The sequence below is a fragment of the Ambystoma mexicanum genome, chromosome 7p (genome assembly GCF_040938575.1).
Source record: "Ambystoma mexicanum isolate Mex_15411 chromosome 7p, UKY_AmexF1_1, whole genome shotgun sequence".
Lineage (NCBI taxonomy): Eukaryota > Metazoa > Chordata > Amphibia > Caudata > Ambystomatidae > Ambystoma > Ambystoma mexicanum.
The window spans coordinates 510,081,681-510,109,377 of NC_090939.1; positions in this window are offsets into that span (position 1 = coordinate 510,081,681).

The following is a 27,697-nucleotide window of genomic DNA, read 5'->3' on the forward strand; positions in this document are numbered from 1 at the left end:
AGGAACTGCTAAGGAAAGTGCTGGCCTGGATGCTGCGTGCAGCCAGGTTTCAGTGGTGGCCAGGAGATCAAGATTGTGGGTGCTAATAAGGTCATTAATATCCAGAGAGTTTGCCGGGATAGCTCTGGCATTGATGAGGGCTCCCTTTAGTGGTTGTTGTTGTGTGGTGGTGTTTGTGGTGTTATATACTGTGGCTGAGGTGGCTATGCTGGTTCTGTGGCAGTTGGTGAGGGGTAGGGTGTACTGGTGGTAGCCTGGCTGGTGTGGGGCAAGGGGGTTGGTGGGGTGGTGGCTGGTACACAAAGAGGGGATTGTGAGTTTTGCTGACTGGACTTGCCTGGGAGCATATGCCAATGTGCAGATTCCTGTTCACGCTGGGCTGGGAGCCTAAGGCGATGGGAAGGATCAAGGTCCTGGAGCATAGCCTGTAGTTCCTGTGAGTGGTGGGCGTCGAGATGGACATGGTAGTGTAGGTGGACCAATGTGTAGTGGCTGGGTTGCAGTTGGCATGATGAAGCGTGAGAAAGGTGTTTGGTACATGTTCCGGGGTAGAGCTGTAGGGTGGTTGAAAGCGGGATGCGCCGGGGGGCCTTGTGGGTGGATTGTGATGTTGTGTCGATGGAGTGGGGAAGGCTGGTGGTGATGTGCGTGGAGGTGGGTATCGGGGTGGGAGCCGAGTTAGAGCTGAGCCTAAGTGGGGCCAGAGTATTCAGCATTGCATAGTCAGTCCACAGGGTGCACACATTGCGGGGCATTGAAGACAAATACAGGCTTACCTTCACTGGTGTTGAAAGTGTTGCAGGCTGGCTGGGGGTCCATGAGAGGGGGTTGTGTTTGTCACACCGTACGGACCTGGTGGAGACCGGCAGAGAAGCTGTGGGCCATCCCGCTTGGCCTTAGGTGGTGGCCTTGTGGGGTGGCTGGTGTCACCTTCTGGCTTGGTGTTGGGTGGCAGTGGTAGGTCTGCTGTGACCAATCGTGTGCTTCCTGGTGCCACGCAGTGTGCTGGGAGCTCAGTGGAGTACTTCCTACAGTGGCAGCCATTTTTCTGTGGATGTGCTTTAAAGGGACTCTGGTCCCAGAAGCTAGACTTGCAGTGGAGTAATGAGGGACTCTTCTCGCTGCAATGGATGCGTTGCAGCTAAGCAGCATCCGAGGAGCCTTCTTTCCAAAGGAGACCCCGGCCAGACCGGCAGAGACACTGTGCACCATCTCACTTGGCCTTAGGTGGTGGCCTTGTGGGGTGGCTGGCGTCGCCTTCTGGCTTGGTGCTGGGTGGCAGTGGTAGGTCTGTTGCGACCAATCATGTGCTTCCTGGCACCACACGAGGTGCTGGAAGCTCAGAGGAGCTCTTCCAATGGTGGCGGCCTTTTTTCCGTGGATGTGCTTTAAAGGGACTCTGGTCCTGTAAAACCAAAGAAATATCAAAGCTGAGTACCACAAAGGAAATACACCAATCACAGGCTAAAATTATTTGCAGATTTTTTATTACTGTACAGTTTACAAAGAAACAGATAGCTATCTGGCTCCCAACACCCCGCAATGTGTACCAGCCTGACAGAGAGAGGTGAGAGAGTGCTGGACAATAGAAACATTCATGCTTTTATACAATTCTGAATAATATTGTCCAGCCTCTCTACATGTTAATAATTCATGGTCTAGAGTTTGTGACTAGTTCACATACAGCTTATACAATAACATGCAAAGGATTACATAGGTTTGCATTTCCATGAAGACACAATGACGATGTATGTTCTCAAATCCTGCAGCAAACATCGCTTGTTGTCTCCTCAAAATTGCATTCAGCCTGTGTCCCTGCTCGAGGTTTGCTTTATATTGTCCCAATGTTTATACAAGGATGAGGCTTGTGTGCGCAGACAATACTTAGATGACAGTTCATATGGAGCGCAAGGTCTCTTTACGTAGTCAAAACAGTCGGCTCTCGGACAGACTAAATATTAACAGAAATCAAAGGTCAGGAGGCTTGGTTGCGAGCTGAAAACATAGTCCACCATTTTGGAACGAAGAACACACGAGTAGAAATCAAAATGGCGGCTGAATCTTAGAATGGCGGCGAAGTTAACCCGAAAATCGGAACTTTGCAACATGGTTTTCCGTGTAAAGCGATTGGGCTTAGGCCAATATAAATACTAAGGAGGCACTATATAATTACTGTTTGACAAACCCTCTTTTTGGCCTAAGCCAGTAGCTTACTAAATATATTCGCTTTACTCACAACTCCACGCTTCAATGTCCACACATCCTAAATTATATTCATCAAATATATTGTTTGCCAGTAGATCCTTGACAGTAATACCTTCATTGCTACAAATGAAATAAACAGAATCATCTACATACAGAGGTCTGTCCTTACTAATCAAATTCACAATATTGGTTCAACCCTAAAAAGTACCCATTGACTGCGAACCAACCCTTTGTATGCAGAAGGAAACAGAGTAGGAGCTGTGATTGATAGTGTAAGAAGGAGAAGTGGCGTCCCGGTTGCCTACGGGTGTCATTTTGAGAAAGAAACTAATGATTAGAAAGGTTTCGAAAATTTATAAAAAAGGCCTGAATAAAGCAACGTTAAGTTTGATCTTATTTATAAAAAGAGAACATCCCAGTGGCGTCAGAACTCGCCTTTCAACTCATTCAAGTTAGTGCCATCTAAATTCCCTGAGATGCTGTCATTCCAATTGACCAAAGAATAGTGCCCTTAGAGAGGCATAGCATACAGTAGTTAAAGGCAAAGGATCAATATACCAGCCCCACCCTTTTCCCCATATTGTAGTAAATGCAAACATACCCATTAATTAATTCTATTGAAAATTACATGGATCACATTCATGATTAACAAAAGGGTATCGTTTTAATAACCCCGTCTGTGTTGGGAATCCCTAGTAGATAGAGTGTGCAGATGCATGAAAGGAGAAGACATAATCAAAACATTTATCAGTGGATGTCAAAGTTTTGAATGGACGCACCCCTCTTCAATATACCAAAACCCTAAAGCGATGATTACTGTTAGACCAGTTACAAACTCAAAAGAAAACAATAAGTCCTTAAGGACCATGATTTATCTGTCCAATGTCTTAGTTAGCCACATGATTAATCAGTTGCTCCGTACAAGTAGAGATAATGACAGACATTGTTCCTCAAAGCTCTTCCCCAAACAGTTCCTGCGAAAAACACCCTAGTCCGTTTGCTGGTGATCTCCTGATCACAAGATTCTTGATTGAAGCTAGTCTTTTCCGGTCCCCAGCTACTTGCTTATGTTTCAGCGCAAAGGTGGCAAAGGACGAGCTCAACAGTCATTTTCTGTGCTCACAACCGTGCTGTGCAGTAAGTCTAGTGCTGTGGGTGCAGACCGTACCTTAAGACTCCAGGTACTGCGTGATCTGCAAACAGTGTGTCGTTGCTTCCTGATGGAAGTGATGAAACAAGGGAAAGATTGCTCACGAGTGCAGAACAATCCAAAGAAGATTTCAAAGACAAAGCAGCTGTCTCCCCAGACCCCACAGGCTCAGGAAGTATCCCCGAAACACCCTTGATGTTATTCAAGATTGATTGATCCTCAGAAACAGGGCAAGTAGTTTTTCTTCTTTTCTTCTCCGTCGAGTGACAAAAGGACAAGGTATTTCCTTGATGTGTGCCGATCCATGTCTTTTCCCATCTACTCGTACAGCAGTCTGTGTGGCCAACGGGACCTGGAGCGGTTCTCTTCAGCTTTGTGCGAGACTGGATGCTCTCTCAAATGAGTTCGGGAGCACCCATCAACCTGGTCGAATTCTGTGACCTGGCCCCTCGTACTCAACTGGGAGGCCTTCTCGCACCTGTCGATAAATCAAATACAAGTTTTGAGTTAAGTGGTCACAGCATTCAGTAAGTAGCAAATATTCCACGTATTTTAACAATTGAGGTTTTTGGCAGGCTCCAAATATCAGCTGGCCTTCCCACCATTATTTCATCCAGGGGGGTTTCCAGTTCTAGTCTATGGGGTCGTCCATATGGACAGTAGAGCTATACATAAGTGTCTAGCTCTTTTAAATTACTGAGATGTTTTGCGTTTACCCAGACAGGTTCTAGTATTTTATGGATTTTTCTAACACATATGTAAACGCGACCATGAGCCTTTGTGATCATGGAGGTGGCATGTATCGGGTAGCATCCATCTTTCCTTTGAACTGTCTACCCAACACCTTTCCTCATCCAAACTCGCTAAAACCTGCAGCCCAGTATCTAATTTTTTTGGGAGTAGCATCAGCTTGAATATCCTTCATCAAATCAATCCCTTCATCTACTGTACATATATTTGTGGTTTCTTTCCTGACATACATTTCTAAGTATAAACCAATAGAGATCCGTTCAGCTATCCTGTCAGCAAAAGCGTTTCCTCTCCCTACATCATCTACTATCTTTCAATGTGCGGCACATCTCATGATTGCTAGTTGAGTAGGAAGCGCAAGTGCTGAGAGTAGCTGAACTATATAGGTGCCATGTTAAAACATTATTTCTTTGTGCGAGGTCAAGAAACCTTGCTCTGCCCATAATCAACCCAAGTTATAAACCACCCCAAAGATATCCCGGTTATCTGTAAATATATTCACTCTAAGTTTTTCTGAAAGTTCACAAGCCTAATTCAGTGCAATAATCTCTGTGGCCTGCGCAGAGTTATGCAAAATTCTCCTGGTTTCACAATCGTGCTTAGTGTAGTGATGGCATAAGCAGCAGTGAGTGTACTATCCGGAAGTTTGAAGCAGGAGCCATCGAGGAACAGCCCCCCTTGTGGATCATTCAAAGGTGCATCATTTAAATTCAATCCCGCCTTTAATTTCTTACTCTGCGGTAAAAAGGCGGTCATGTGACATTTCGTCACTGCAAGCAATATCTTGCGGAAGAGAAATCAATTCAGCCAAATTCAATACGCAATTTGAATATGCGGTACAAATAGGATCAATTTGCATTTTGTTGATCGTGCAGAAGTAAGGTGTTGTGTTTTGCGTTCTTCTTAACAGAACATCTGCAGAGTGAGGTATCATGCCAGTTAAAGTATGGCCTAGAACCATTCCTTCACTCTGCTTTACAAACGCAGCAGCGACAGCTCTCAGGCAACACAGCAAAAGCGCATGCAGCAGGATCAAGTGTGAAGGAAAAAACAACTGCACAGTCTATTCTTCCCCCCTTCATGCTCCTGCATTAACACAGCCAAAGCACATTCATCACATTCACGCACATACAATACAAAGGTCTTATCATACTTTGGTGTGCTCAGAACTGGTGCTGAACACAGCGCAGTCTTGAGCAGATCAAAAGCTTTCTGGTGTTCCAAGTTCCACAGTAGTGGCAAAGAAATGGCCTTCTTTGTCAATGCCAACATTGGTTTTGGGATCCACTATCTACAGTAAGAAGTCATTCCTATCAAGGCTCTAACTTCTTTCTGTGTATTTGGGACAGACATGCTAGAAATGCTTTTTTTTAATGCGTTCAGGTGTCAATCTTCTTCCCTCCTTTGACAGGAGATAGCCTACATAGGCAACCTCCTGTCAACAGTACTAAAACGTTATCAAATGATACTTTATGTCCATGTTCTGCTAGATTAATACGCAATAACACAGTACCCTCTTTGCAAGTACTTTCCGAGTCTGTGGCTAAGAGAAGGTCGTCAATGTACTACAACAATGTACAAGCCGAAGGCAACTCAAGTGTCTCAAACTGCCCTTTCAAGGCCCTACTATAAATGCTCAGACTCTCCATGTACCCTTGTGGTGCACGGGTCAATGTAAACGAGCGTCCCCATAGGGTGTACGCAAACAAATATCTACTATCGATGTGTATGGGAATGCTAAAGAAGGCATTCTTAAGATCCACAATACTAAAAGGAATATCAGAAGCTGGAATCATTGTCAGTAACGTTGTTACATCAGGCCCAATTGGAATTTGTGGAGCAACAATATTAAGCGTAAATCGATAATGAAATGGAAAGGAATTGCATTATCCCCTTTCTTGTACACCGGTAAAATCGGGCTATTACACAAACTTCCTGCAATTTCTTCGATCACCCCACGATGTACAAAGTTGGAAACTATACACTTCAAAACTTGCTCAACATCAACTGAACTCTTATATGGTGGAATTCGTGGCAACTTAACTCTTGGTTTCAAAAACAATTTTAACAAGCTCAATATGCAAACTACCAACATCATTGTCGTAAACTGCCCAAAAAACACGCCGGAACTTCACTAAATTCTGGCGGTAATGGTCTAATCAGAAACTATGAGGCAGAAAATTGCTGAGGTGAAATCGTCAAACGCACTCCATCCGAAGAACATGAATTACCGCATTTAATTCCTTCGACAGATTCAACCTCAACAAATTCTTCCCATAGTTCATTGTCAGAAGGAACGGGCAGTAATTTGCGAATGGACCCAGTAAAATCAGTACCGGCAAAGAAATCGGATTAACCACTGGCGTACCAGAAAACCCTAAAACGTTATTCTGCCCTGACAGTGGAATGTCTGGAACCCACAAATGATCACTGGGACACTTTTGTGCTCCCGTATCTATCATAAATAGGTGTTTCCTATTCCCCACTTTCATTTCAACGTAGGGACTTCTTTGATTAACAGGAATAGGCATTGGTTCCAAATCCTCCTTCGGGCTGTCCTAACGGAACGATATATCATTAAAGACAAGATCTTCAGAAAGATAGGCAATTGGAAAATTATCGAAAATATTTCTGCTATCTATACTAGGTTGCTGATTATCTTGCGAAAAAGGACTTAAAATGTTGAGCAAACTAGCTGCTCCCAGGACCCTCTACCCCAGGGCGGCCTCTGGGTCATCTACCCATGACACCATATATGTTACCCGACCTCTGCTGAAGAATCAGGCATTGTGCTCTCTATTGACCCTCTTGTCTGCAATATGCACATTGGTTCACGTGTACAGGATCCAACTGCTCATTATACTGTGGAATAGACTGACCTCGAAACTATATATTCCCACCTATAATCCCTTTAACTATCTGAATCTCAACTCTATAAACAAATGTCGGAGGACCCTCCCTCATAGGCAAATGAGAAGTAGGCAACTCTGAACATTTGTTGAGCAACAAAGCCAGACCGAGCGCTAAAAGGGGTGGTAGGAATAGTATTGGGTGCAAAAGGTTCTCTTATAAACAATCATCAATTCTGCGGGACAACAAATCTCTTTTTTATACACTCATCCTTCAGGTATTCTACCATTACCTGTAAGAGTTTACTCTGCATTTCTGGAGTATACTGACTATACGTAGCATATACTTCTATGGGAGATATCAACACATTCGAAATCCATCTAAGCGCATCCCTCACGCAAATTCGCATTTCTTTACTCATTGATTTACAAGGAGGAAGAAACCGTTTCTGTGCATAAAGAGCGTCCAAACTATCACCGTCTATTTCATTGTTCTGTAACCGTTCTAACTCCCTACTTAACTCAAAACCCTCTCGGCATGCTCATGCACTTTCTCCGCAGAATCCCTTGAATTAGGCTAAAATATTCAAATCCCTCAGCCCTTGTGGGACATCTGCATCCGCCAATCTATTCCACATTGCAACCAAATGTATCCCCATCCCCTCAAAAGGGATACACTGATTTAGGAATACTTTCTAGATTAAGGAGTTTTAGCCAAGACAGTATATTGTTCACTTTTCTCTATTCATTGCTTAGTCCATGCATTCAAATCTTTCCGCATCTCTTTGGAAACCATGCCCTACGTTACAATTTTTGATTCAGTGTTTGCCTCTCTATCAGCTACAAGCAGAGCAAAACCGCTTTAGAAACAAAGAGTAGGCAAATCCTGTACAATAAGTAGTGGAAACACTACTACTGGCAACAAAAAGACAAATTTACTGGAACAGTAACAATCGGAAAAGGTGGAGGTACAAGTAGAGGAACAATAGGAAGCGAAGCAATAACTGGTGGTCGGAGGAACAACAGGAAGAACAGGAATTGCTACGGGAGAAGGAGCGACAGCAAGAAGTGGTAAGACAGCACACATAGGTACATAAGGAGGTGGTGCAGTGGCACCAGGCCTACGTTCATTTAGGAGTTTATCAATGAGTTCATCTGCGACATGAAAATTCTTAGACAAATATATTTCCTGTATACCAAGTTAAAGAACCCTCTCCTTGTTTCTGACAGACTCTGACTATTTTTGTTGATCATAAAATGATGGTTTTCTTCAGAATTTTAACATATGACAACGTGCATGATTCTATTACAGTTCATAGACACGCTGGCGACCCCTCCTGTGGCGCCGGTCTGCCAAATATCAAAGATTGTCTGTCTCTGCGGAATAACACCCTGGAACAGGCAGACAATTTCCCAGGTTTATCAGATCACTGGCGTTACCTGGGATCATTTGTGCTCATGAGGACAAAACTGCAACCAAACATCAGGATACTTAGGAATCGGGGCACGACTCACCTGATTCAAAGGGCTAATGGAGGTCCGATCAGATTACAAAGGACAACAAAGGACCCTCGTGGTTGGTGATTTCGGCAAAACTGCCCGCCTCGATATATGGACCCTCGTCAAGATGCCGTCACGGATCGCGTGCTCACCGTCCAGGGATCGGATTGTGCAGTACTGTTGAGGTATCGCATCTCATCCAAAAAGGGGCCCCCTTTTCTCACCATCCGATCCCGGTCCGATAGCCGCAGCAACTCTTCAACGAGGTGGCATCAATCTTGAGGGTCCCTATTCGGGCGCCATCTGTAAGACCATAGAAATATCGAGGCTTAGTACCACAAAGGAAATACACCAGTCACGGGCTAAAAAGATTTGCAGATCTTTTATTACTGTACAGTTTACAAAGAAACAGATAGCTATCTGGCTCCCAACACCCCACAATGTGTACCAGCCTGACAGAGAGAGGTGAGAGAGTGCTGGACATTAGAAACATTTGTGTTTTTATACAATTCTGAGTAATATTGTCCAGCCTCTCTACATGTTAATAATTTGTGGTCTAGAGTTCGTGCCTAGTTCACATACAGTTTATACAATAATATGCAAAGGATTACATAGGTTTGCATTTCCATGAAGACACAATGACGATGTATGTTCTCAAATCCTGCAGCAAGCACCGTTTGTTGTCTCCTCACAATTGCATTCAGCCGGTGTCCACGCTCGAGGTTTGCTTTACATTGTCCCAATGTTTATACAAGGATGAGGCTTGTGTGCGCAGACAATACTTAGATGACAGTTCATATGGAGCGCAAGGTCTCTTTACCTAGTCTAAGCAGTCGCCTCTCGGACAGCCTAAACATTAACAGAACTCAAAGGTCAGGAGGCTTGGTTGCAAGTTGAAAACATAGTCCACCATTTTAGAACAAAGAACACACGAGTAGAAATCAAAATGGCAGCTGAATCTAAAATGGTGGCAAAGTTAACCTGAAAATCAGAACTTTGCAACGTGGTTTTCCGTGTAAAGCGATTGGGCTTAGGCCAATAAAAATACTAAAGAGGCACTATATAATTACCGTTTGACAGTCCCAGCTTTGCTAATATATTACAGACAGTGTTATATGGGTATATGCGGCTATACTAATACATAAGTTCCTATGGAATTCTATTTATATAGAGAAAGGTGCTTATGCAAGATGAGTTGCCTGCATCATTGCAGTGGCTAGGTCCAAATGTCTGTGTTTTCTATTTCTTAATTAGGGCTGAACATTAAATAAGTGTTTCTGCATAACTGTGTGTGTTTAGCATAAAGAAAGCTCTGCAAATGTGATCTGCCCTACAGGTGGCAGTCTTGCTGTACTCATTCTATCGTTATTAACATGCTTTTGTCTGGCTGTTCACTTTCTGCCTAGTGCGAACTTCATGCTTTTAGCCTAGGAACACAAATTGTTTTATTTCATCTGAAACATGTCTGTGAGAACTTGAAAAGCTTGTGTCATCTTGGCTAATCAATGTACAGTGTTTTGTCTTTAAAATCCAGGGATTTGTATCTTTTAAAGTTGCATTTGTATGACTCACTGCCGCGAGCTAAACTCCTGGGGAAGCTTTCACTGCCCCTGCATCAACCTATCAGTGTGCAGCATTATATTTCTGGCTGTGCAAGTTGTTGCAATCTTTGGAATTAATTTGGAATTTGGAATATTCTGCTTTGAGTGCTTTGAGAAAAACTAACTTAATTCTGGCCTACTTGTGTTGTATTTAACTAATGTTCTGCAATGGTGTGTTCAGTACTATAAGTACTCTGCTTATATGTTTTCTTAACTGACACAAACTGAAACTGGGTCAGGTTAAGTGGTATAACATATGTGTGTGTGCGTGCCTTTCTATGCGGACTAAATATGGAATTCTCATGTGATGCGCTTAGCTAATGTAAACTTGTGGCAATCATCTTTTTATCAGTATAAACATTTTTTCTACATTTCTTAAGCTGCTGCCATTTTGGGTTAAAAGTTAGTGTGTGCTTGCCTATAAAGGTATATTATAGCCTAACTAAAATGGAGGTGTCAGGCCTTGCTAGGCCTGTATGTAATGCCTTTCACGAAATGGGGCTGCTTTGCTTCTTGGCTATGTGTTTTTTTCATAGGGATTTCTGCAGCTTGTATTTCTGTGCAGGTTTTGGAGTGCTGAATAAAGGTGTCCATATTTTCATACTCTCCTACATTGGCCTCCCCCATCTGTTCAAACCCTTGCCAATCCCAGATCCCCGCAATGTTGCATAAATCGATTCCCAGTAAAAAGAATGTAATGCTTTAATTGCATCCAACAATGCCACCAAACATAGGGCCTCCTGAGATTTCGTCCTTTCAATAACGTATTGTAGTCTACAGAGATTCGTGGAGGTATTATCGCTGTAAGGATTTTAACATCTTGTTTTAACATTGAGCGAGGCCTATATGACTCTGGCCCTTTCCTGGTTTAAGTAACAGTACTATAGTCAATTCCTACATACTACTTGCTAGGCTCCCTGATTCATACACCTCCTCAAAATCCTTGAGCATAACGGGGCCCAAGGTATCTCCATACTTTTTCTAGAATTCTGATGGGAGGCCATCTCCTCCCAGAGTTTTCCCAGTCTTCAGGGATGAGATCACTCCATGCAATTCCACCATTGGTTAATGGCTCGTCTAAGGTAGAGGCCTCCATAAACAAAGACCTGGCATAAACTATACACCATTAGAGACAATGGATTTAGGCAAATCACAAATGAGCATGTGCACCCTGTTAGGTCTACAGTAATGTCAAGAGGACGAATGTGGACTGTAATTAACAAAATCACCTTTCTTCCTCCATCCCTCCATCCCTACACCTGGTGTGATGCTTAGCCAACATATGCAATGCAGGAACAACACAGAGAAGGACCACCAAGCAAAGGCACGCTCTTCTGGCCCACACGTACATGCACATATCGCGGAGCTGGGGCCCGAGGATAATACTAGATGTATTCATTTTTTGTCATGAAACAGAGCATGATTTTCACTGTGGATATACAGAGAAGAGCTGGCCTCTAGGTGCCACATGGGAGATAACCACCCTGAGGATACACGTCAGTGGGGGGCATCCAACATGGTGAACATGTCACCAATTGATTCATATGGTCTTTGAACATAGTCTGGCATTAACTGCATAAGAATAAATGTGCCCAGCACTACACCTAGGTAAAAAACTGTTTTTTGGGCATGGCCACCCCATCCTGTCTGATGGACACCGTGACTGATCGCATGTTTAAAAACACTGGTCCTGTAGAAGATGACTGCACTGAATATGTCATCGAAACCGGTCGACCACTTTTTTGCACGATATTCCTGAAGGGGCTTGTGGATATATTATACATAAACTAATTATCTATGTCAATTGTGTTACCGACATACAATTGGTGATATCTGTCTGATTAAACTGGTCAGACCAGAAGAAGACTGGAACAATACATACGGGTAACCAATACAGCAGCCTATTGGTTTGGCTAACTAGATTTTTTGACAACATGAAATACCTCTTTTAACTTTCTCTAAGGTATTGAGCCACCCCACACCCACTGTCCTGCACTCTGCGCACACACTTCATTGGGGGTGAATAAAGAAAATGGCATACAGCTGTAAGTAAATGTTTCCTCCATGAAATGTTCATACTGTGAATGGATCTGGCTCACCTTTTTAATATTTTTTCAACGCCATATGGTAGAGACATTGTAGAGACAGCGGTAGATTCTCTAAATCTTTTTCTTTTGGATAGGTGGCGCACCAGCTTTGTCCTAGGGATAGCACTACCTTACAGGGACAGGATGTGCTTCTTACTAGGGACAGTGCTAGCAGACACATTTATTGTTCTCCTTTGAAACACTCATGCCAAAAAAGATACATGCACTATGGGCCTCATTACGACCCAGGCGCTAATGGGTTAACGGCGCCGTAAAAAGCTGCGGCGCCGTTAACCCATTAGCGCCTGATTACGAGGTCCCTTTGCGGGACCCGACTTTAACGGCTGGTCTACACCAGCCGTTAAAGTAGGGACCCGCAAAGGGACCTTGGTGCTAAGTAGGGTACCCCAATTTGCGGTACCGTACTTAGCGCCTTCCCCATTCCCATTGAGCCCTATGGGGCAAAAATGGGAATGGGGAAGGGCCATGGAGGAAGGGGGAATTACCGCCCCACCAACCTTGTAATGGGGTGGTAATTCCCCCTTTCTCCATGGCGGAGTCGGTAAGTTACCGGCATGGACCATGGTGTTATTAGCACCATGGTTTTCCGCCTGGGTCGTAATGAGGCCCTATGCATGTTTGTGTGTGATACAATATATGAAGTTCTTAACAGTAGAGCCTATACCCTCTAAAGGTGTATTAAACCCAAATAGTTTTCCCTGATTGTTTTTTGGGTAGGTGCATCGACCATTCAGGTTTTCTCCAAACAGTAGCTTGGATGATAGATTCAGCCCAGGTTTGGAGCCACCTGATTGGCTGACATCCCTGCCGAGGGTGCCAATATATGATACACTTGAGCAGCATGACCTTTCACCCTTTTGTGCTTCAGAATTTTAGATGCAGGACAACCTCTCTACTGCTCTTGAATCCCTGTCATAGCTACAGTTATAGATTCATGAGATATTTAATGCCAGGTCTGAAACCACTTTCATACTAACTTCCAGTCCTTTCATTAAGAGCCCCATAGTAGTTCTAGGTTTTCAGGGCCCTTGCTTTAAACAAAAATTTCAGGTGGGTTCTGATTTTCCGAAAGGGTATTTTCTGTGCAAGTTTGTGGTGGCTGCGTTTTCTATGTGATCTTTCTCCAAATTGAGCATTGGCCCCTCATCAGCTTCAATGTAAATATTTTACAAAAAGTTGCTCATGGAATCTTAAGAAAGGTTTTCGAAGTTCATTTTGTATTCAGAGAAAGATGGGAAAAGGTCAGCCGGAGTGAAATCAATTATCCTCAAAAAGCTTTTAGCAGCAGCAGCATAATAGACTTTAGTTTCAAAAATCAGGGCGAGCTTAGATGCCTGTGTTTACCGTCGTTGACCACCTTCTTCTGATGATGAGAATCCCCTCACCAGCTCACATGAAAGAGAGAGCAATGCTGCGTCAGACGGTATTGTCTGAAATAAATACGGGTAATATGGTAGTGACTGTGACATCGATTTGACTCTATTGACCCATCCCACACATGTCAAGGTCGTCAGCTTCTAGCCCATTATCTCCCTGGAAAGGGCACCCAGCCCATCAGGGTGCCCGGAATGTGGGCGTGTACGAGTGCATATAGCGCGTGTTCTGAGCAGGCACAGTGCTCAGTGTCCCTTTCCCTCACCGTCATACCCCCTTGTTTGCCCTCCCAGCATTCGCCCGGATTGCATTTAGCACCCCCAATCCGCAGATGTGGACGCTAAGGGGACTATTTTCACTAAAACATTAAACAGTACATCTTACCTCTGTTATCTACAAGGCCGCAGCTAATGCTCATTTTCCATGTTTATCCAGTCACCGTCATCATCGCTGAAAACTGACGTCAGCAGTACAGGGTCGTGTCATACATGGCTGAGGCAAGTTTTTATTTATTTTTTATTTAGAACAGAACCTTTAGCACCCGCATCTGGACACGAATGGTGGCAATGGTGTTAGTACACGGTACAGTTGTCAAACACTGCCTGTAACTGCACTGTTTCCCATGTTTAGTGACCAGCACTTATCTTCCTTAACTTGGACGGAGTGCCATTACCGGCAGGGTCGCCCCGCCCTCACATGAATTATCAGCTTAGTAATTGCCTGCTCTATTTCTTCAGCAAATGTTTAAATTGTCCTTAATACAAATCCTTATTTGTAGTTGAGGCAAATAGTCCCATCATTTTCTTTCTGAGTCAGAGAGACAAGCACGTCTGGACAATGAATCTTATCCATGTTCATAAGAATGACTTGCATTTTGGCACGATTAATACAGTATTTATTTATTTATTTTTGCATTTAAAGCAGAACATCAACCCCTCCGGCATCAGGGAGCTAGTTCCAGCTCCAGTTACTCATAGGTTTTCATAATAAGGTAACAGACTTGAAAAGATAATTTTCAAAAAACATAGTGTAAAGTGCGAGGCTTGGTGATTAGCATTACAGCAGAGACGAAGGTCAAACCCAGCCAGCTCGGTTTAGGTTTAAGCAGGCTGCTGTAGGGAATACTAATCACAAGAAGTAGCTAGTGTGGTTACAGTTCTTATTCAAGCCGAGTCACAGGTTCACAACTCGTTACAGGAGGGTGGTCGAAATCCCTACAAAATCAAGCATGTGAAACGTGGCAATAAAATGTGATACAAAGGATTATAAAGAGACGTGGTCTGTATGAAAACTCCCAGCAAAAATAAGATGTTAGGGAGGGACATGGCAGAGTGGGAATGCGCATGGATGTAAGAGAGACCAGCTGGGAAAGACACACGTGAATGGTTGGGCTATGTCCGCGGTGCATGTAGGGAAGTCAAAGTCATGAATGTGAGCTTATTGCCCTTTAGGAGAGTGCATATGTAATGGAATAGATCATAACAGAGTAACTCTGAATCCAAATAACGGAACCAACTCAGGAAGATGGCAAAGTACTCTTTTATTAACAATGATATAAAACAGGGAGTTACAACGAACATCAACGGACGTACGCTCAGTCTCTCAATGATCTCCACAAAAATTACAATTCTTATAGTGATAATGCGTCAGAGTGACATCATAATACGTGGCAAAAGTGAGAAAACCTATCAAGGGTTGGCGTTGATGAAGGGAGACATCTAAGTATATGTTTCTACAGGAGCTAGGATTGCTATTCGCTGTCTGTTATCAGGTGGACAATTTATGCCTACCTTTAAAAAACATGTCATTTCAGAAACTTTAGATACACAGTTTCTCATTGGTCTTCAACCTATACGGTACTTTGTTATATGGACTAACAAAACACAGTTTCTCATTGGTCTTCAACCTATACAGTCCTTTGTTATATGGACTAATATAATTGGTTGGCATGCTTGTGCCATGTCTGGAACATTCGGTTCACTTAGCAGCATGTAAGCCAAGACCCAGGTGCATGGCGGTAGGTCATGAAGCTACCTCACCACCCAATTAGCCCAACATCTCTCATCATCCATGCCGTCTGCCATGAAATTGTCTTTGTACCTCGCCTTGAAGAATATCCTTGTCTTGGGGAATGCACAGGAGGGAGGGCACTCCCTATCGTGTCTGGGACTTCAAGTTCAAGCTCTATTTCCATCCTTGGCTCACGTGATGGGAGACCATGATTTTGTCCATTTTGCAGTTTTTAAATGCTTTAAATTAATTAAAGTTTGGCATCCTTTGCGTTCTATCTTGCACCTTAATGTGAGCAACTTTATTCTCTGCATACTGGTTCTTCTTAGGAACATATAGCTGACCTTGCTTCTTGAATCTTGACTCTAGGCCAGGTAGCCTTGCCCTTCAGCTTCACAAGCCGGTTATTCTTGCTGCGACACAGTTTTCTATTCCAGCTCCATGGGTTCTGGCCTACTAAAGTCGTGATACCAATGTCCAGTTTCCATACAATGGCGGCTTCTCCTGCATTCTATTCACTACTCATAGCCAGCTTCGATGATGCTTTAATCTATCTCGCGTTTCAGCAACTGTACATTTATTAAATGGGTATTTTTCTGCAGCACTTCGTGCGCGTGTAATCTTTCTTTTCTATATTGGAAAACTCACTCAATTCTTTACTTCGTCTTTAGTTTCTTCAGGATCCATACATCATCTTTGAACGGTGACCTTACCAAAATATTAAGAGTAGTCAAGAACCAGTCTGTTCTTCTTCTTCAACGACCAAATGGTATGTGGCTTAATATATGCCCGTAACAAAATCACAGCTTTCAATAGCTTCACGCCTATAAATACAATAAAGTACATTGATGCTATACTCATGCTAATTTAGAATAGTGGTTATTATCGTAGTACCCCAAAGGTATAGGAATACCATTAAAGATATAATTCATTAAACCATAATAAAGGAAATCATCTAACGTGTGAGCTATCCTCACACTGTTTTCAGCAATATATTGTCCATAGTAAACATAGACACATAAGTATCAGCACATTGTGTCCACGGAAAAGAAAAGAAAACATATATAGGTAATCGTAGCCCCGGGTTAAATTGGTGAATCAGAAAGTCTGATAATTAAGGTGATTTATATGAAACTAAAAGAGTTGTGGTTGGATAGGCTATGCACTAGAAAACAGTAAAAGCCATGAACATCATTACCTTCAATATATTTCTCAATTTTTTCCCTTAAAGATTAGGGGATTAATCCAGTGCAAACCGCTTCCTTTCAAGACAAACGTCCTAATGCCAAATGTTTGGCGGGAATAAAAAGGGGGGGGGGACGTACCATTGTGCAATGATGCAATGAGGTCATACGCTAAAACGCGTGACGTATGATGTAAATAGATGATACCAGACATGTAATGTGAAAGTAACCATTACACTTTATCGGGTAAGAAGAGTATGAAAACCAAAATGGAATCGTAAGTGAAAAATGTCTAAAGCTGATTAAAGGTATAGACTGTCTTATTAATTGAAATCAATTTAGGCGAAAAGGCCCGAACGATTGTCACATGTTACATAGCTAACTGAGAAAAGGGGGAAAAGACAGCTATGCCCTGTATCCATGGATATAGTCGGTGTTCATCTAAAAAAATGATATATACAAAACATCTCAAAAATAACGGTTCAGTGATGAATAGTAGCCCTAAAGGCAGGTCTTCAGAAATGTCTTTTTTGTGAAATACAAACACAATGATTAGAATGGTGCAGTTGGTGAACTCGAGAAAAGGAAGTTTGATTACTAATTATCAAACAATTTAGGGTTATTACCGTTGAAAACCTGTTATTGTGGAAAACACTTACTTGTGTGTTTTTGGGATTCCTGTATCGCCAATGTGCCCAGGTCTAATCCATATCATAGAGTATCGATAAAGTGTTAAAAAATAAATTGCAAGTGCTAGTTGAGTGGATTCACGTTTCTCATTACTATTAACACCATCTGATTGCCATTTAGATTAAAGTGATTGATCAGGTTGCTACAAAAAAACATGCATCTCATGATCACAATTAAGTCCAATTTCCGTGCTTCTCATGAAACATATAAGTTTACTCTCCATTTGTCTCAATTTCAGTTCCAAGTTACCTCCTTGCTTACCCCTCTTGGCTTTCATCAGTCCTATAAATCTAGTATCTTCTTTATTATTCATCTGATGTTCTTTTTGCCAGTGAATTGCCAGCAGAGAATTAGGTTCTGTACTCCTCAAGCTTGCCAAATGTTCTCTTCTTCGTACTCTCAATTGCCTCATGGTACTCCCTATATAAAGTTTCCCACAGACACAAATAATGGCATAAACTACATGACATGATTTACTATTAATGAAGTCATTGATTTTAACTGTAATCCCACTGGCGTCTGTGAAGGCTTGACAGTTATCGTAGGCAAACTGGCAGTGATTACAATTACCACATTTAAAAAAACCTTTACCCTTTTTTAGTCAGTTGTTTTCATTCTGTGTATTAAGATCCAAAAAAGACGGACTGAGTTTTTGTTTAATTGTGTTGGCTCTAGTATATGTGAATTTTGGTTTTTCAGTTAAAAAAGGTGTCAAATCTTTGTCAGGTCTTAAGATGTGCCAGTGCTTGGATACCAGACGGTACAGAGTAGAAGAATCCTGGGGAAACTGTGTAATGATTGGAATATGACTATCTTCAGGTTTCTTGTTTGCACACATTTGCAATAATTCTGATTGTTTAATACCATGATATTTCTGAGCAGCTTTATTCACATCTCGCAAAGAATAACCCCTATTTGTGAATCTAGTGCTAAAAAGTTGTGATTCTTTTTCAAAGTCCACATCTTTGCTGCAGTTCCTTCTAGCTCTATAAAATTCCCCTGCTGGGATATTGCTAATTGTGGCCCTCTGATGAATACTTTGAGCAAAAGGTACGGAGTTAACCTCTGTAGGTTTGCGATATGTTTTAGTCTGTATCGCTCCATCCTCAACAAAAATATGCAAATCTAAGAAATCAATTGCATTGGCACTCGGCGAACCAGAAAAATGAATACCAAAAAGATTGGTATTGGTATGCACAACAATTCACAACTTCGTTTTTGGCTGACAAACTTGTCCTTTTGTTTCTGATGACGACCCACATTACTAAAAACATACTGGGCCTCATTACGACCCAGGCGGTAAGTTACCGCCTGGGCCGTGACTTTACCACCATGGCGTAAACTACGTTTACGCCATGGTGGTTGGCGGACTTACCGCCCCATTCCGACCTTGGCGGGGCGGTAAGTCCCCTATCCCCATTTACCCTTCCCCATTCCCATTTTTGCCCCATAGGGTATAATGGGAGTGGGGAAGGCGTTAATTACGCCACCGTAAATTACGGTGGCGTAATTAACTCCATGGTCCCTTAGCGCCATGGATTTTAACACCTGCTAAAAGCAGGTGTTAAAAGCGCCATGGCGCTAAGGGACCTCGTACTCAGGCGGTAAGGGTCGGCGCTGTTAACGCTGCCGTTAACCCCTTACCGCCTGGGTCGTAATGAGGCCCACTGAGAGTTGATGCTAGCGACAGAGCACACTAACTCTTTGACTGTCAGGCTGCTTAATGATGTCCACTGCTCCATTTTCCTGTGCAAATTAAACAGATTCTTGTCATGTTTGGGCAACAGCCCCTTATCTTTTGAGACACTGCTCAAGCATTTCCTTTGCTACCCTTCCTGTAATATTTATTTTTCTGTTGGCTGTGTCTTGAATCAGACTTTCTCTATACCTTTCCATGTAGGGTTCTCTACTTTGATCTGAACTTAGGAAGGTCCTATAGAAGAAGACAGACTTGAACTCGTGCTTCTGTGCTCGCTGGTAACAGATGGAGGAGACATTGTATCGGGTGGTGTTTTCCATTATTTCCACTGTTCTAGGAGTGTAGTTGTAGTGGTGGGTGTTATGCTGATGCTGCAATTGCTCTGTTTGGAGGTTTAAGAAGATGGCATTTCTCATGTTAATTTCCTGGGAAAATAAAAAAGTGAGCCGTCTCCCTCTCATGTATGGCAATTCTGTGCCTTGCCATATAACACTCTTGAAATAAAAAAAACAGACAACTGAAATCAGTAGCATGGATTTAACATTTTGGCATGGACAAGCTCTTCTGAGCCAGCGATCTCTATGTTGATCCTGGCACTTTTTTTGTAGGAGATGGTGAATGCTTTTGTCCAAATCGAGAGCCTGAAAATCCTTTTCTTCCCTAATAGCCTTTCCCATTGTTTTGATGTGGCTTTAAGCACCTCAACCAGATGCACAGCATTAATGATGGCTGTCTTTTCAATGTGGACAGCTTGTGTAGCATATTAAAATTGTGCTAGAACCTGGAAGATGCATTTTATGGAATCTCGCTGCCTGTGAGTCAAACATGGATGAAATCGGCTTCCCCTTTCTGTTGCATCACATACTCATCGATAGCTTAGTGCTGTTCAAAGATACTTTGAAGCATTCATAGGGTTGAATTCCATTGGGGGTAAACCTCCTTTATGAGCCCTGCCAGGTAAGACCATTTACAGGTTGCAATCTTCTCAGCATCTTCCGGGCTTTGACAGAACAGCTGAAATGGTCACACATTGTGCAACATGACCATTACATTGGAAACCTCTGTGTCTTTTTTCTGGAAGTTCTGTTCTATGAGGCTCATGCTGTGCCCAAAACAGGGAACATGCCTTAGCTTCCATATCTTACTACTATTGTTACTTACAACAAGACCAACAGCCAAACTTTTTGGTTTAAGCCATTCCAAAATCTTGGCTTTGAATATTGCCAGGATGTTTTATGTTTGCTGGTGTGTGTGCATCCTCTCCATGTCAATCATTACGAGTTTCTTGCTGGTGAAGTTTTTGTGATATGGAAGTTGGTTAAGTGGTTGGTGTACATCTACATACAAAAGCCCAATGTACCATGATCCATGGGTTCTTAGCCTTTTCACTGGTCCACGTGTCCATTGTCACATAAATGATGTGTCCGGCAGACTCCATCAATGCTTTTCTGATTTTCTATAAAAGTGTTATGTAAAAATTAAGATCTGCAACTGTTGAAAAATATGTGTGGATGTGTACATAATATTTTGGACAAACAGCTTTGATGAATTCCTGGAATCCTTCAGTGCCCACCAAACAATATGGCGGGAGTGGAACAGTTTATATTGTAGCCAGCTTCCCGTTGTAAAAATGCACCAAGGATGTTTCCTGTGGTACTTCGTAGACTTGGTGAAAGCAGGCTTGATGCTGGATTGCTTAAGCGTACCAAACTGTGAAAAGGTGCTGCCAGACTTGCCAGCAAAGATGCCAAGCTCACTAAGTGATGACCATAAAATGAAAGCGGAGACATCGCTGTGATCCCTGGGGGTGGGTACAGTAGTCATCGGGCTTGATGCCATACTTACATCTTGTGCTGTTCTGAAAGCTCCTTCACTATCATCACCATGTTACTAGACCATGAGCACCACCGCTCCAGAAGAGGTTCCAGCAGCAGACCCACCTTTGCTATTTTTCTGGAAACATTCCACGATTCCCCTCCATTATTGTTTAGCAAATGACTCCACAATCCTCCTGTGCGATAATGTGGGCCCAGTGTCCAACTACACACCTATTTTCCGTAGCCCATGCTGATTGAGATGTGGTCATTGTTCTCATTAATAGTGAAAAAATCGCAGGCTCTTGATGTGGGCTTGTTCACGCTGGCAAGGCCTGTGATAGAGCCTCTTATTTTGGCTGTGGTGCTGGCAGATTTTGAAGTGACCACATAAATAAGCCTGTCCCCTTAGGATTTTTAGACTGCTGACTGTTGCTGCCATTGCTTTTCCAGTTGTACTTGGAATCCTTGTTCTATTCTGCCTTCATTTATTTTTCTTGGGTAAAATAAAGGCACTAAAGGCTGGCACAGATGCTGTTTGCTTTGAGCTGTGCTTCTGTTGCACTTCCACTCATAGGGGTAACAGCAGCATTGGTACTACACTCACTGCAGTCCAGAAATGTACCACTACATTTAGAAAAATAATTCATTTGTGAAAATTTGAAAAGTGACATCAACATTTAAAATGACCAGATATAATTTTATTTAAGGTTAATAAAAATGTAGTAATTTCTTAAAAAATACACAGTACCAAAACAGTAATTTTGATCAGACAAAATTTGAATCAATTTGAATACATATTGTAGTCATTCATGGAAAAATACCACCGGGAAAAATAATTAATATTGATCAGCAATAATAATAATAAAGGATAATGAAACAAGTGTAATAAATCATGACAATGCCACAATGACAATAACATTCAAATTGTTCAGAAATAATATTAATAAAGGTGAATTAAAATATAGTATTTATCGAAAATACCAGTGCCAAAACAACATTGATCAGAAATAAATAAAATCAAGGCGAACAGAAATCTGTGGTAATGCATGTAAAATACCACAGTGACAAAAAATAGTATTAATCAGAGATAATAATGATAAAAGTAATTAAAGATATTTAATTCACGAATAAGAATCTAGGTGAATTCTAGAGTGTAGCCAATGTATTGCATCCAGCTGAATTTTAGAGTCTATACAATGTATTCTATGCAATGCTTTTCAAATAGCCAATGTGTAAAATCAAGCCGCACTTCGAACTGACCGCAGTTTACATTCAGCTGCAGCTATGCTACTAAGACCACCAGCCGTGACACACGGTACGAACCATACTCCATGCATATGGAAACTAGCCGAGGGCACGGCCACCCACCCGCATACATCTGCTATCATACACCACTTTGCACAGCACCTCTGCCATAAAAATGCCGCTATCCTCCCATGATAATAATTTGGTCTAGCTGCACACATAATGACTCTCCTACTCTCACATACTTTCCAGACCACCTCTCAGCATCCATCTACATGCCAGCTCGCCTTGGGTAACTAACGCGGACTTGGTCACCCATTCCTACCGTCGTGATGGCTAAAATACGCACACACATTCTAAACTCCTCTTACGAATTTCCCATACCTGGACCTGGAGTTCGGACCATACTAATGCTGAAAGGTGCTATACAAATGCCCATTATGATATGATGTGATATTTAACCAAAAATGAAAAAGGACAAATATAATGTTATTGTTACAAAATAAATATAATAATATCAACACTTTTAATTAATAATTAATAATAAATGAAAAACACAATATTGACTTTTTTAAATTTCATTGGCAATCATATTACAAAAGAAATGCGAACTGTAAAACATCAGGTGAATTATATATATATATAACTTTTTGCTGTAAACTTCACAAAATGTGTGAAGCCGACGTCCTGCAACTTTAAACAGCCGTGGTTAGGCTCCACATCACCTAGCATCTCCACCAAGGTTTACCCTGGGGCAGCCCTTGTTTTTTTTAAAGTTGTTTTTATTGGTTTTTGCATAAGTAAATAACAATAACAACCCTCTTCCTATTCCCTCACCACCCTATCACCCTAAGCCAGGGCCAATCACAATATGTCAAAGATTCTCATGCTGTGTGGGCATTTTGAAGTCACATTTAAGGTATGACAGTACTAGTCGCCAGTCCTGTTGGAAAGCATCCCAATCCCCTTGCAAGATGTATGTGACCCACTCCAAAGCTACAAAGTTCCATACCTTTTGCAGCCGCTCGAATCCTGTTGGGGCCTGCTTTTGTCTCAATATCTGCGCAACAGCGAGCCACCCTGCTATGAGCCGAACCATATATCCTCTCAGCTGTTTTTTGGTGAAGGTCTCAACATCGGGATCCCACAACCTTCAAGTCCACACTTCCATGCTGACATTTTTTGCCACCAAGGGAACATTTCCCCCATCTGAGTTAGTACCCTCTCCCAAAATGAGTCTATAACTGGGCACTCCCACCGTATGTGGGCCCACTCTCCCTTAATGTCACAACCTCTTGAGCAGTCCGGTGCCACTTTAGGATACATGGCGTGCATTCTCGCCAGAGTATAGTGCCACTGTAACCTTATTTTATGCCACATTTCCCTGCGCTCAATAGAGGAGCGTTAGTTTAGGTATATTGCCCCATAAATGCTCACTTTTTTCTTGTGAAACCTCCATGCCCAGCGAGTCCAACCATCTACGCATGTAAGGCCAGCATACGGGCGTTAAGTTGTCTGAAAGTATTTTATACAGGGACTGGACAGGTTTCCTAGATCCCGACTGTGTCGTTATATATTTCTCGATTTGGGTCAATTGCCTTCCAAAGGCGGTCTTAATGCGTGGGTCGGATTGCCAGTATCTCAGTTGGCACTAGGGAAGTCTATCGCCCTCCCCTATCCCTATCCCTTGCTTAAAAGTTTCAAATGACCCGATTTCCTCTCCCTGCATCATATCGCATAGTTTTATGCATCCTGCCCACCGCCATTTCTTAAAAGATGCCTGCTTCATACCCGGAGTGAACTCCTGATTGTGAAATAAGGGCGTAAATAGGGCTTGGATAGCAAAAAGAGCCCCTTTTGCCACCAGTGCATCCCAGATATCTATTACCAGGCCCACTACAGTACTGATATGTGTATTAGGTGGTCTGTGTGGCTTTCCCACCCACAATACCCCTGAGAGCGATGTCCCTGCCACTGCCCTTCCTGCCATGGGCAGATTTTCTGATGGTCTCCCGATATCCATTCTTTCACCACCCGTAACTGTACCGCCTCATAATACTTATGGAAATGTGGAAAACCTAACCCTCCCCGATTTCCTGGTGCAGTCAAGGTAGTCATCGCCACCTCAGGAGGTCTGTTCTGCCAAAGAAACGCTGACACCATCTTGGTCAGAAACTTCAAAAATGATTTGGTGATTGCTACAGGGAGCACTTGGAAATAATATAAGCTCCTCAGTAGCACTACCATTTTCACTGTGTTTATCCTCCCCAGCCAAGATATATAGAGAAAGGGGACCATCATAGGCAAATCGGACTTAATTTTCTGCAGCAGTTGAGGATAGTTTGCACCATAGAGTCCATCTAAGGTTTTGATTATCGTGAGCCCCTAGATACAATATCTCTTGCTGTGCCATCTTAAGCTGTTTTTGAGATCTGTGATTCATTTTAACTCATTTGGGTGGACTGATAGGTTTAGCATTTCCGATTTTTGCATATTTATTTTGAGGCCCCCCACCTCCATAAAGCCTCCAGCTCCTTTATTAGTGCCGGAAGCGAGTTGTCCGGGTCTGCGACAGATAATTGAATGCTCCTCCCCTGCCATGAGTATCCCTTTGATCTGTGCTGAAATGCAGAGCTTGGCTAATAGGGGCTCCAGATACAGGGCATATAACACTTGTGAGAGCAGGCACCCTTGCATTGTGCCCCTCTGAATGTCTATTCACTGTGATATGTTCTCATTGATTGAGAGCCAAATTGAATGGGTATGATAATTTGCCCGCACCATTTGGAGAAACCCTGGCCCAAATCCGATGCATTCTAAGACCCTAAAGCGGAAAGATCGTTCTATCCGGTCAAATGCTTTCTCTGCATCCAGTGAGACTAGCAGCACAGGCTTTTACATGAAATCTGTTTGCTCAAACAGGTGGCAAACCCTACGGATGTTGTTGTGGGTCTTCCTCCCCGGTATAAACACAGATTGGTCTAGACCCATGAGCTGTGATAGTACCACCGATAGCCTGTTGGCTAGTATTTTAGTGTATAGCTTTGCATCAAGGTTTATTAATGCAATGGGTCTATAAGACCCCGGTAGTGTTCAGTCTTTATTTGGTTTAGGGACCTTCACCTGCCTTCACCTCGTCATCATTGGTGTATTCATCCCTTTAACCCTGAACAAGTTATATAATTTGGTGGGACACAGGATTAGCTTTTGCTGGCAGGGTTTTAATGGCTTCCGCCACTTCACCTTCTTGGATCTCCCTTTTGAAGGGCTCCCTTTCTATGCTGGAGATTTTAGGGAGTGGGACCGCACCTATATATAGCACCTGTTTGTCCTGCTCTGGATTCTTTGAGGAGTATACTTCAGAGTAACAGTCCTCAAATACCTTAAGGATAGCTGCATTCTCGGTAATGAGGACACCTTTGGGGTTCTTCACCTTTAGGATTATCAAGGCTGCTATTTTACTCTTGATTTATCTTACGAGTATTGAGTTCATGTTGTTTACCCCCACATAGTAGCGCTCTTTCGTATATAATAAAACTTTCTCTGTGTGTTCAGGACAAAGTAGTTCTAGCTGACCTTGTATGTGCTTAAGTGTCCTCTGCAATGCCCTGGTCGGCCTCTTCACTAAACTATGCCTAATCTCCCCCAACTGACTGCATGTGCCTTTTCATCTGTGCTCTCTGTTTCTCCTGAGCGGCCTTCATTGTTATCAACTCTCCCCACAGGTGCCAATCCCGGTTGGGCGTTGTCTGCAAAATATGTGTCGATCTTGCCCCCAATGGTCCCCGACCAGCACCTGATCCTGCAGGAGATCCCATGTGAACCCCCATTTCCAGAGGCCCCCCTGTCCTCGCGCCACAGCAAGCTTTACCATTTTTAAAACGTGATCCGACAATGCTATGGATCATAGTTCTACTTCTTTTACCATCCCTATAAATCTAGTAGAGGTCCATATATAGTCGATTCTAGAGAGAGAGAGGAGTGGACGTGGGAGTCGCACATAAATCCCTTTCCTTCCCCTCTGAACTCCCTCCAGACATCCTGTAGCCCCAAGGCTGCCATCCTGTGCTTCAGTGCCTTTGACGGGGGGCCTGAATACTATGCATTGACCCCATACTAGTATCCACATGCGGGATTCAAGCCATATTGTAATTCCCAACCCCTCTAATTTCAGCAATAACCCCCACAGAAAGCCATCTTGGCCTGTGTTAGGAGCATAGACGTTCGCCAGCGTAAATGATTGGTGACCCATGTGGACCTGGAGGAAAATGTATCTACCTGCTGGATCCACTTGTGTGTCTATGACTTGCACGTCGAGCGCATCCTTAATTGCTATTAACACCCCTGCTGTTTTATCCCCAGTGCTAGCCTGATGGACCCTGGAGTATGTCTGGATCTTAAGTCCCTGCTTGTCTCTTTTCCTAATGTGGGTCTCCTGGTACATGACCATGTCTGGTCTCTCCCTGAGCAGGACTGCTTCTAATTTTTTCTTTGTCACTGGGAAATTCATTCCCCTAATATTATGCGTGGTGGCTGTGAATGTCATGGTGGATGTCCCCCCGCCCTTTCCACCTCTCCCTTCTCCATCCGTTGGCTACCTTGCATTCGTTATCCCAAACCCTCCCCCCAACCTCCCCAACTGCCCCATCCAATGACCCCAACCATTAACCCCCAATACCGGCCATCTGCCTTCGGGAGAGTCACATTTCCTATTGACACCTGGACGTTAGGTCCACAGCCTTGACCTTCCTATTTTCCCCGAGCTCCATATTAAAACCCCAATCCCCAGATCCAGTCAACCACCCACAAGTAGCAGGCCTCACCATGGCTGCTACCTTATCAGAGAACACAAAACTGCTACCCCAGTTTCCTTTGTGCTGGGGACCACCCTCCACAGTCTCCATCCCCCAAACCAGCACACCCTCGCATTATGTTTGATGGCATTTGATGGATCAGTCTTTAAACGCAGAGCCTCCTTCCAGCATTAATGTTTCTTCACCTTCTTCTATTCCAGTGATTTCCGTCTGGGTTGCTCATTGTTCGCATTCCTTTCTTGGCTCTCCCCTTGCTCCTCCTGTAGGTGCAAAATAGTCACCCCTTCCTAGCACATCTTGACCCTATGCTGACGGCCTTCCCAGGTGAACACCAATCCGAAAGGAAAGCTCCACTTGTCCCTCACATTATTTGGGCGAGGAATCTCACCACCAGCCCCGTTGCTCTTCTATTTTGTAGGGTGCTTTGGGCCAAATCTTGATATAACTGAACACCCGTTTCATTAACTCGTATGGGCTCAGATGTACAACCTGCCTTCAAAATCTGTTCCTTTTGGGCATATGAGGTCACTGCCACCAACACATCGCCCAGCCTTGACCCTGGGTCACTCCTCCGAGGTCCCACACAATGGATCTTATCTAGTTGCCATGCCCCCGACTGGTGCCCATCCAAAAGATCTGCAAAGAGTTGTTGGACTGTGCTCTTCGGGTCATTGTCTTCCTCTGTCTCTGGCAGATTTTTG